The sequence below is a fragment of the Bacillus rossius genome, chromosome 2 (assembly GCF_032445375.1).
Source record: "Bacillus rossius redtenbacheri isolate Brsri chromosome 2, Brsri_v3, whole genome shotgun sequence".
Classification (NCBI taxonomy): domain Eukaryota; kingdom Metazoa; phylum Arthropoda; class Insecta; order Phasmatodea; family Bacillidae; genus Bacillus; species Bacillus rossius.
This window is the reverse complement of record NC_086331.1, coordinates 117682871-117695193: the sequence shown is the minus strand read 5'-3', so window position 1 is coordinate 117695193 and position 12323 is coordinate 117682871. Positions and strand designations below refer to the sequence as shown.

The following is a 12323-nucleotide window of genomic DNA, read 5'->3' as shown; positions in this document are numbered from 1 at the left end:
AAACCCGAGCATGCAGTAAAATAGGGGACGCTGAATTGCGCCCCATTGGAAAGGGCGCCTTTCAGATTTTTTCGAGCACACACACAATTATTTAAATCCTGATAGGCTGCCTTTCCAGAGTTGGCTGTTCGCTTTGCTTTAAGCGAAAGAAAACCCTGAATTGTGCCCCATCGGAAAGGCCGCCTTTCAGGTTTTTTCCTTGTACGCATACAGTCCGTAAAATCCTGATGGGCTGCCTTTCCAGAGTTGGCTGTTTGCCTTGTTTTAAGCGAAAGAAAACCCTGAATTGTGCCCCATCGGAAAGGCCGCCTTTCAGGTTTTTTCCTTGTACGCATACAGTCCGTAAAATCCTGATAGGCTGCCTTTCCAGAGTTGGCTGTTCGCCTTGTTTTAAGCGAAAGAAAACCCTGAATTGTGCCCCATCGGAAAGGCTCCCTTTCAGAAATTTTTAGTTTTCGTTAGATCGTTGTGGGCACTGAATTTCGCCCCATCGGAAAGGCCGCCTTTCAGGTTTTTTCCTTGTACGCATACAGTTTGTATAATCCTGATGGGCTGCCTTTCCAGAGTTGGCTGTTCGCTCTGTTTTAAGCGAAAGAAAACCCTGAATTTCGCCCCATCGGAAAGGCCGCCTTTCAGGTTTTTCCTTGTACGCATACAGTTCGTAAAATCCTGATGGGCTGCCTTTCCAGAGTTGGCTGTTCGCTCTGTTTTAAGCGAAAGAAAACCCTGAATTGTGCCCCATCGGAAAGGCCGCCTTTCAGGTTTTTTTCTTTGTACGCATACAGTTCGTAAAATCCTGATGGGCTGCCTTTCCAGAGTTGGCTGTTCGCTCTGTTTTAAGCGAAAGAAAACCCTGAATTTCGCCCCATCGGAAAGGCCGCCTTTCAGGTTTTTCCTTGTACGCATACAGTTCGTAAAATCCTGATGGGCTGCCTTTCCAGAGTTGGCTGTTCGCTCTGTTTTAAGCGAAAGAAAACCCTGAATTGTGCCCCATCGGAAAGGCCGCCTTTCAGGTTTTTTCTTTGTACGCATACAGTTCGTAAAATCCTGATGGGCTGCCTTTCCAGAGTTGGCTGTTCGCTTTCTTTTAAGCGAAAGAAAACCCTGAATTTATCCTTAATATTTCCCATTTTCCCATAGTGGATTCCACTTATATTCCCAAAATAAAATAATGATGATATGTAATGGTATTTCTCAATAATAATAATGTGACTTTAGTCCACCGCACACAGAACGACTTTCCTTGCGGGATTGTATGCATATTTGTTTGTTACACAATATTCCTTCCTTCTTCCAAAGTGACTTGCAGTGACGCGATGTAATGTTCACACTTACTTAATAGTTCATTTTCAGGAAGATCACACCCTTGTACATCCGTAGCTTGCCCTGATGAGGATCCATAGTTAACATTTGGTTTAGTCGATTGGAGTTCACGCCGTTTTAGTTTCATCCGACTATCTTCTTGGTAAGCCAGTTTACGCCGAGTTGTGCAGTGTCGAATCTTTTTACGAATGACTTTCTTGTGTATTGAACCAGGGCTCCTACCTGACATTTTTTTTAAAGGACTCTTCTCCCAAGCTAAACCTTTCTTGAATCTTGTCCTGCCATGTAACATTTACGCTGTGTCTATGTGTAGGTAATTTATTATTTTGCGTCCATTAAATTTGGCAACGAGGCTCGTATAGAATTCTACCGAATTACTGGTTTTGTTTTCTTTGAGATATCTGTCACAAAAAAATGTCTTATTAAAAAATTAAAAAACTTTATGTATACTTATAAAAAAATTACAATTCGCGGTAATAAATAATTTTAGTAATAGTGTCCATGAATAAGAACGAAATAAAAACTGCTTTCTGCGAGTGGGATTTGTTGACAATGGTTTCAATCTCAATGCTAAATCGCCCCAGCTCACGATACTAGGCTGCTGGGTAGGGCCTACATAAGTATCACAATGGGGCATTTATCACATAGCACATAAATAAAATTTTAAGGAGTGAATTCTTTCAGCAGCATACACGAAAACACCTTTTCCATTACGTAATCGCATATAACTATAAATACGGCTGAGAAACCATACAATTACCATGTTATGTGTACTGAGGTTGTATACAAATTGATGTTTTGTTTTGATTCATTAACCATGTCAAAATATGAAACTAAACTAATAAAAACTACAAGTCATTTGTACGATTTCAAAGACGACACGTAGACATGGCATACACCGCGCGCTCAAGAAAAACTGTCATTGAAATCTAGAAGTAATAGTCTTTCAGCACAGCATGTACATAGCAATGAGACAAAACAAAAATAACAAATAACGTATTTATTTATTAAACATAGGTGATGGTGAATAGACGTCACTTGCTCCTACTAAGTTATGAATAACATATTTTCCAGTAAATTCTGTTTGTTTAATTGTTTTGAAAATATGTTAACTAAAATTGCACTTTTTTTTTGCGAATATGCTGATTCATTAGCATATGAAACAGAGTTATATTTAATGATCTTTCTTTGTGTATTATACTTTTACGTAATTCATTATTGTACATTCCACGACATATCAAAATCGTTCCTAGTTTACACTCATACCTATGACATTCATTCAAATATTGTGGCAATATGGATGATATGATTAAATGCATTTTGAAAAGTTGTACATTTCATTGGCTGTCACACATTAAATCAGTCTTTTATTATACCTACTTCACTTGTTCCCATAAAACTTATTAGGGGTTAAGCTATAGATGATCTGGGCGAATTAGCCAAATATGCACTCTCTCGATGGAAGTATTTTCACCGCATTCTACAAACATATTAATAAAACGACAGATTCAGTTAGGCACATATTATATAAAAATTGAAAATAGGCATGAAGGTCTCGGAGGCTATTTTAACAGTAACTTTTAAACACTAAAAATGTTTTTATAAATGCATATGCATAATCCTCTGCCTTAAATTATTTTAGGGTCATCGTTTTTTAGGACAACTTTAAGTGAAAATTCCAGCAGGCAAGGATAATAAAATTTTGTAAGCTACTTTCGTTAACGCTTGTTTTTATATATAGCAGCAATATTAAATTAAGTTAATTTGTTCGCTAGTTAACACTTCCCCCCCCCCCCCACCATGGAACATATTACATGATCAACCTCTGTGTTAAAAAATTATTTAAAAAATACAATCCAGTCACTGAGATTGGCGCACCATCTGTTGTAAGGTTCAATTACCAGCTGCATTCTTAGACTTCAACTTTGGGAAAGCAAACCGTATGTGCTGCCATCTAATTTTTGAATTTTGTACTTTGTACTCATTTGGAGAATGGTTCCAATATTTGTCAACAGGGGCGACAAACGTAAGGACATCTATCTTCGAAAAGGTTCGTAGGACAAACTCCTGTAGGGCAAACGACTTTAGGGCAAATGCCTTTAGGGCAAACGACTGTAGGGCAAACGCCGGCAAGCATTTATTTTCGGATTATTGAAAATTCGCAAACTTTTAGGGCAAACGCCTGTAGGGCAAACGCCTGTAGGGCAAACGACTGTCGAAAAACTTATTTTAGGGCAAACGCCTTTAGGGCAAATGCCGGAGCTTGGTCCGAATGTGATTATCAAACATTTTGTGCAAACGCCTTTAGGGCAAACGCCTGTAGGGCAAACGCCTGTAGGGCAAACACCTGTAGGGCAAACGACTTTAGGACAAACGCCTTTAGGGCAAACGCTTTTAGGGCAAACGCCTGTTTGGAATGAGGACTGCGAGAATATGCTTTGAAAATGCGTTTAGGGAAAACGCCTGTAGGGCAAACGACGCACTCCCATTATGTACACTTGATAGCTTTAGAGAGAGATAGGGAACACACACATGCTCATGTGTACATGTACAATATGAGACACACTTTCCACCAATATCTATGTTGGGAGTCATTACAAAAATCAGAGCAAATGGCTGTTAAAAAATTTGGTTTTCAATGAAAAGTTATTCAGGAATTCTATCTGAAAACAAAACACAGAAAAAATTATTTCAAGGTGGCTGAATCATTGTGTCCATCATCGAGAAAAACAAGGAAAACGTGGAATAGTCGGAGAGCTAAATATAAATAAAGAACTTATAAATCAATGTAATATATACGCAATGTACCTGAAACTATACTCATTTAGCTTATTTCAGTACAACCGTGAAGGTGTAGTAAATATTTATATGAGGTCGGGGGAATTCCGCATACTCACACTATCACAGCGTCCATCCATATCTTACAGTCACCAATAATAATAACATGTTACTACCCTATGCTACACAAATTAATGTCATTTTAATACCATAAAAGCATATTTAAGAGATTTTAACTTGAATATAGCTTTTATATAATGTTTGCTATGAAAGGGCTTCACAACTAAATATACAATTCAGTCCTATGTCCGCTCAACATATGACATTATATTCACTTGTAATCTCAAAATGTTAATAACCCAGTATGTGCGCAAGATTACCACCTACAGCTCTAAATCCTCAAGGTTTCCCTTTGAAAGTCCCCAATCTCAAAAACCAGACATGACTTACGAAGGTTACAACCTAGCTAAGGAAGGATTTTTTAAATCCTTACCCTCTACATTTGAAGAGCGTTAGAAACTGCAGAATGGTACCCTTTTACAAAGGGAGTGCGGCCTGTGGAAATAAACTAGGAGAAAATTGTTGACAGCTTCTAATTTTGGCACTATTTGTAGGCGTAAACCACATACTTCATGCCAAAAATTGGTGGCTACATTGTTGTATGAGGATTTTGATACAGATGCTATGATATGGGTTAGAGATCACGAAAAAGAGGTAGTGAAAAAGCTGGAAGAGACTTGTGATGTACAAGTAAAGGCATGTGGACTGTTTGTTGATGAAGAAATACAATTTCTAGGGGCCAGCCCAGATGGACTGATTGAAAGAGATCGTATCGTGGAAGTAAAATGTCCATCTTCTGGAGTAAAGCCAGAAGTTCTAAGTCCTGATGAGTTAATTCTTAAAAGGAAATGCACATTTTGGAACATATCTCGAGACAAAAAAAACTGTTACAGACATTAATAAGAATCACCATTTTTTCTACCAAGTTCAAGGGCAACTTCATGTGACAAGGCGTAATTACTGCATCTTCGGGCTCTGGACTCCAAATGGAATTAAAACCACACGTATTGACAGAGATTATCTGTTCTGGAAGGATCAAATGGATCAGCAATTGACAAAGTTTTACTTAAACTGTATGCTGCCAGAACTTGTAGACCCGCGACGACCGCGGTCGTTGCCCATACGAGATCCTGACTATATTACAAAGGAAGGCTATGAACGAATTTGCTGCAAGACAACACAAACTTAGTGTCAAGAAACCATCAAATTCCAGAAGAAATAAAAGTGTACAAGCTATTGCCAACAATGATGAACCCGAATCAAAGAAGACAAGAAGAAATTTGTGTTTTTGAATATGATTTATCACTATTCATAATGAAATCGTCTCATGTAAGTCATTATAAATATACCACATGTTACACTCACCTGAACTTTACAAGACGTTTGCATTTGATTCTTTAGTACAAACGCATGATATAGCTGTATTGTTTTTGGGTATGTCATTTTATGCATTGTTCAGTTCTTAACTACATACATACATTTTCAGTGCGATAGTGTAACTTATTAGTTATGTGCTTACTACATTGCATGTGATAGAATTTCACTAAAGATAAAATCGTTGTATCAAGTTTTGCATAAATTATTAACATGTACATTTTGGGAAAGTGTTTCTGCTTGTAAGAAAGGTTTCATTTTGCACTAAGTATACGTTTGATGTGTTCTAACTTGCTATTTCAGCACTGTGTGGGGAGAGATTCAGTCTCAAAATTGTATATATGAAATAATCCAATATTCGATAGATATGTGCGATATATTCCTTTAACATTATTCGTATTTACATTTAAATAAAAGATAATTGCAATATCAGTGTTAACTCGGCTGAGTGTATTTCAACCAGTACTTAATGTAAGAAGCCATTTTATCTAGAATGTATAAAAACAATAATTGAAAAATGAATGCTTGTATAAAGATCATGTGTTTATTTATAGGTACTAATAAGTCTGCATTTGTGTCTGTATTTGATAAACTATGTATGGTAAGTTTGAAATTGGCTGGCACATTTTGTGAGGTAATTCCTCTTGCAAATGTAATAATGTTTGGCCGATGATAAACATGATAAGATGTCGGAGTCACTGATAATCGAGACTTCAAGCGACTTCATAACAAATCAGGAACATTGTGGCAATAAGCAAGAATTTACTTAAATACATTAAGTAATCAAATCAACTAGAAACATTTTAATAAATGTTCTTGTCTTCTGGGTTCTAGCCGCGTCACAATGGAAGTTCTTTCTGACGTTTCGGAGTGCGTTGCAGCCTCCATCTTCAGGGCAGCAGCAGAAGTTGCTTCTTACCTACTGTTACTCTCAGTAACCTACTACCTACTGTTCGTCAGTAACCTACTACTTTCTGTTACTGAAACGTTTTTTGTGGAATTACTAGCTATCCTGCCCTGCTTCGCACGGGTGTAGTGATTTAATTATGTAGTGTAGGTGTATTTACCATTTATTCTTGTGTATCTACTCAAGGAAGCTTTTATCTCTATATAATATCTATAAAACAGTGTCGCTGTACGCGTTTGTTTTTATTTCCGCTTACTTCTTCTGAAAAATGCAACTGATTTTAATGTGGTATTTATTATCAGTTAATTAATTTTTTGTTACAAAAGGCTATACACAACAGTACCCGAAGCAGGGTGGGGGAAGGTCGCTAGTGGGGCGACACCGCTTGACCGTATGGTCATTAGACCGTATCAGAGAAAAGTGTGTCAGAATCACTGCTAGCCCCGCCCCCTCGCTGCCATTGGCCGGTAGCTAGAGGGGAAAGGGAACGTGACCAGGAGAAGAACAACATAAGTACGCCAACTCTCAGACACAATCAGGGTGTCCCCAGCTAGTACTTTTTCGAGTTTTTTGCCTTGAATATAATATTATGTTTACACTAAATTGTTTTATTATTAAGTGTTATTCAAACACACACAGGAGTGGAAGGGAATCTAATTTTTCAGTTGACGATGACGAGTCAGGTCAGGAACTCAATTCGGTCGTTCGGCATTAATTAAGTCATATTTTTTGTTCCTGGCTTTTATTCTGTCGACAGTAATAATTAATTTAAATTTAGATTATCAATGTACTAATATCGTTTTCATGTTCTGGTTTCATCGGTGGGAGAAAAAATGAAACTGACAATGAAATCTTACATGAAACATCAATATGTTTCAAATAATCCAATTGAAAAAGAAAATACAGCTGACAACGGCCAGTTTTAGACATAAGCAAAGTTTATCTAGGAGCGAGAGTGGAAGCTCTTTTTGATGGGATTAGATAAGAGCATAGTTAGACCAAGTGATGTAGGTTAACACTATTGAAAGTTAATTGTTTGGCCTTCTATGTTGTATTTTGGAGCCAAGTTTTAAAACAAATAAATTTTAATGACTCTGTTCTAAAAGGTTTAGCCTTGCTGAGTCCAGAAAAGTATAAATCAGATGACAATCACAGTATAATGCCACTTGCCAAATGTTTTCTTAATGTTATTGAAGAAAAATATTTCGATAACCTGGATAGGGAATGGCGTTTATTAAAGACTGTTGAAGCACTGAAGAAAGACGACGAATTTATGGTGTGCGGTAACAATGACCCACACAGATTTTATTTTAAGTACTATTTATTTATTTTCTTACCATACTATTTCGTTTGATTGTTATTATTTATGCTCAGTCTAAATGCCAATTAACTACATGCATTCATGTTTAAAAGCTGTCAACAACATCTGTAATAGAAATTTGAACAAACCAAGTTAAAGCCACTTGACATAACCCAAAAATTTTATTTACCTCTGGAAATGATATATGATTAATTTAATTTATAACACTAATTTTATGTTGAGAATATTTCCTAATCGATTTCCTGTTTGTTTTCATATATTGTATTGTTGACTGGAGTTCTATCTAATAGTGCTCAACGTATTGTCCTGGGTGTACATCATCTACTTCTGACTCATCCGTGATATTATATTCATATAAATAATAATTTTAATATATAAATTTAGGAAGAAAAATTCTAATATTTTATTGTTGGAAATCCTTGTGTCATTATAGTGTACTGTGTTGTGTTGAATAAATGTTTATTGTGTTTTTTAAGTAAAATAAGGATTTGTACATACATATAGTCCTACACTTTTTACCTAACAATCAAATTAAGTTAATAATTGAATTATTAATGCAGTGTCAACACCTACACACAATATAGCTACCTATAAGTTACAGTAGAGAAGAAATATAATGGATTTTTGGAATACAGTTTTTGGAATGAAAAATGCTGTAGGAGACCAAATGTTCCCTTCTATAACAGTGTTCATTAAAGCCATGCTATGCTTGCCTCATTCATACGCAGCAACTGAAAGAATATTTTCTGCAGTAACATTGACCAAAAATAAAATTAGAAACAAAGTACAATCACCACTGGTAAATGCATTTCTTTTGGTAAAATTAAATTGATGTACACAGCTGCAGATTTTACTGTTTCAGGAGAACCCCAGGAGCATATGAATTGTCTCGCGTGACTCAAGGGAGCCAGAAATTCGAAACAGCTTTGTGCATTAGCATAGAAGAATTTTAATACCTACGTATTTTAGGTAGATTTCAAAGAAATAGGTACTACCTATTGTAGCCGTTACGAAGGTGCGACTTCCGGAATTTTTTTTACATAGTTTTTCGTTTCATGGTCCATAGACCCCAAAACCATCGTCAACTCAAAAGCTTGTATATTTATACATATGTGTGTGTGTATATATATATATATATATATATATATATATATATATATATATATATATATATATATATTACTTTCTTGTGGACGCGATAACTGTCCTAATTTTTCTCAAATCAATTCCAAACTAATATAGAAAATCTAAATGTGGAAAATCTCGATCGAGTTCGTTAATGAGCAATATCCGAAGAAAGGGGTAGAAATGGGGAAGGTTTTTTCAAAAACAGAAAAATCGTTCTAAATCACGCAATATGGAAAATATCACATCCTTTGAATTTATTAAAATTCTTAGGAGTAATGCCAAAATATTTTCTCTGAATAAGTTTTTGATACGACCGACGGTATCTCCAAGGGGTTGAAAAAACAAGGGTTGGCGGACAAAAAAAATCATAACTGTGTTCGTAGGTAAGGCATCAAATTTGTACTAATTATGTATTTTTCTTATAATTTCTATATAAACTTTTGTCTGGAACAATTTTTGATTAGACGAACCATTGCAGTAATGTAGTAAATAAAATAACGATAAAAATTAAGAAATATATATATTTCATAACTCCCTCAGTAAGTACACCATCAAAATCGTTATAATTGTTAGTAAATTTTATAATTTTTATCTAAAACTTTTGTCTGAAATTATTTTTTATATGTCGAACCATTGTTGCAGGGGGTGGAAAAAATAAAGCTGTTGAATTAAAAAAAATCATAATGTACCATGTACACTCATAAATCCCTTTATCGTGAAACCTTAAAGTATTCAGTACATCTTTCATCTGAAATAAATTTTTATACGACCAACCACAACTTCAAGGGGTTGAAAAAATAAGGGTTGGTGGCAAAAATCATAACTTCCTTCGTATGTACAACATAGAATTCGTACGAATTGTGTATCAATCATATAATTTTTATCTAAAACTTTTGTCTAAACAATTTTCGATCGGAACATCCATTACTGCAAGGGGTTGAAAAAATAAGGGGTAGAATTAAAAAAAAAACTCATAACTCTCATTAGTTACAATATAACATTCTTCAAGTTGTTGGTAAACCTTATAATTTTTATCAAAAACCTTTGTCTGAAACAATAAAATTGATTGGAAGTACTATTGCTACAAGGGGTTAAAAAAATAAGGGGCAGAATAAAAAAAATTCATAACTCCCTTAGTGGTGCACTTTCAAATCCGTTCAAATTGTTTGTTAATCATATAATGTTACTTAAAACTTTAGTTTGAAACAATTTTTGATAATACAAACCAATACTTCAAGGGCTGGAAATAACAAGGGTAGAAAAACAAAAATACATTACTTTTTTTAAATACTTTTACTATCAAATTAAATATAATTTATTGTAAAAATTCCTAAGTTTTATCTAAAACAATTGGTTTAAATAATATTTGATGAAACTAACTATTAACATAAAAACAGGGTTCGAAATTTAAAAAGAAAGTAAATTTTTTAGTATCAATTTCGTTGGAATTTATTAATAACAATCTTAAGATTATCTTAAACCTTTGTCCGAAAAAAAATTATATGACATTAGTGTAAGATATAAAAAAACAGTGTTTGAAAATCAAAAATAATTTAATGACTACCTTAGTAGACATATTATGAATATCTTTAAGACATTAAGTTAAAAACATTCAAAATATTTTCGCTTCATGTAATATGAGAATATGTTACACCAATCCTTTTTGAAGATTGGCGAACAGATAGGTATTTATGTCAGCTACATTAAGTTCTTAAAATGCTCTAGGATTTTATAGAAGTTTCAAAAATATTTCCAGAAGAATAGTTACTTCGAAACTACCTACGCCTGTAGAATGTTTGTTACAAAAATATTTTTTTTTAAATAATTATGCATTTAACATTAGAATATGAAGCTGTTATTATGACGATATACATAATCATAACAATAATAATTTGAAGCTGTTATTAAGACTATATACGTACCTAATAATAATAACAACAATAACAGTCATTGTCAAGTCTCTAACAAATTTTTACATACAGCTTTTGTTAGGCGTAATTGTAACTTTACAGAACTTAATCAACAAATCGTGTAACCATGCACCCAACGAAACATTTATCAAAAATAAATGTAAACTGTATAAACTAACGTGAATGGGTGGGCTAAGCCGCTTTAATCTGTTAAAAAGTACAACAGACATAATATGGAGCATGAAAGTCGTACTAGCTGTGCGGCACCCCCAGGGCAGGAGAGAGAAGTCTGCCGGGGAGGGAGCCCTCCTTTCCAAGTAAACAAGTCGGCCTACACTGGGTGAAAAATTGTCGCGCGAATAACTAACGCCTAGCGTTTTTCACACAATGAAAGATGTATTTAAAAGTTACTTCTACATTTTATTAAATACACGAAAACTGATTGAAATAAACGTATGGGCAAAGTAACTTAAGTTACAAGTTTCAAAGATATATTATGTAAGGTGCAAAAATAAACAGAGTTAATTTTACAAGTAAAAACAAGATAGTATAATTTACCGCAAGTTAATATAGAAACGCATTCTAAATAACAGTGAATAGTAAATGAGATCTACACATGTGTAGGTTTATTTACCACCCATATTATAATGTTTAAAACTTATAGCCCAGGCATTTTAGGGGAAAAATCGAGCAAACCTAAAAAAAAAAAAAAAAAAAAAAAAAGTTTGAAATTTAGCACAGACGTTCCTTTGGGTGTTAAAAATTGATCCTAAAAAGTCCCCATCTCTCAGATGCCGGCTTCATACTTTTTTAAGGCAATAAGGGCGTAAGTGCCGAAATCACAGATGGTCCCCCAGGTTCTTTGTATCAGTGTTCGAAGTCAGGCTGGATAAACGAGGAACTATTTTTAGCATGGCTAAAACATTTCAGTGCCTTTTGTAAACCAGATCCTAACAATCCAGTATTGCTTGTTCTGTACAACCATTCCAGCCACATATCTCACGAGTCATATGAATTTTGTCATCACAATGGAATAATCATGCTGTCTCTGCCTCCACAAACATCCCATTGAATGCAGCCTTTGGATGTTGCTTTCTATGCACCGCTGAAGAAGGCCTACCACGAAGCATGCAGAAGATGGATGGTAAATCATCCCCACGAAAAACTCAGTCCAGATGAACTTTCAGGACTCTTTAAGGGGATTGGTGCACCAGCATCGTATTAAAAAAAACAATATATTTGTTAATGATTCAGCTGCTAGAGAATATTTGAACCATTCTGGTGTAAAATTTAATTTTTTATTTTTTTATTTTAATTAAGTTATTGCTGATTTTCGGTATTTTTTTTAATTCAAGCTTTATTAAAAAACTATAAAGAATTCAGTGGTAAAACTTTCGCAGATAAATTTTCAGACACGGGAGATATGACTGTGACCATTATTTTATCTGTAATCATTATTAATTTAACGTATTTACAATTTGAATTTTAATAACTGAGCTGCTACGAAATTGCGTGATATTCA

General features: G+C 34.6%; 1 protein-coding gene across 1 annotated transcript in view; it reads left to right on the top strand.

Annotated features, from left to right (window-relative positions):
- LOC134529679 (GATOR complex protein NPRL2-like) overlaps window positions 1–8868 on the top strand; it is a 64430-nt gene extending 55562 nt beyond the window's left edge. Inside the window, exon 10 of the mRNA XM_063364028.1 lies at window positions 6370–8868. The gene's annotated coding sequence lies outside the window, so the exon portion shown is untranslated. The remainder of the gene's footprint in view (window positions 1–6369) is intronic.
- Window positions 8869–12323: the final 3455 nt, after the last annotated feature.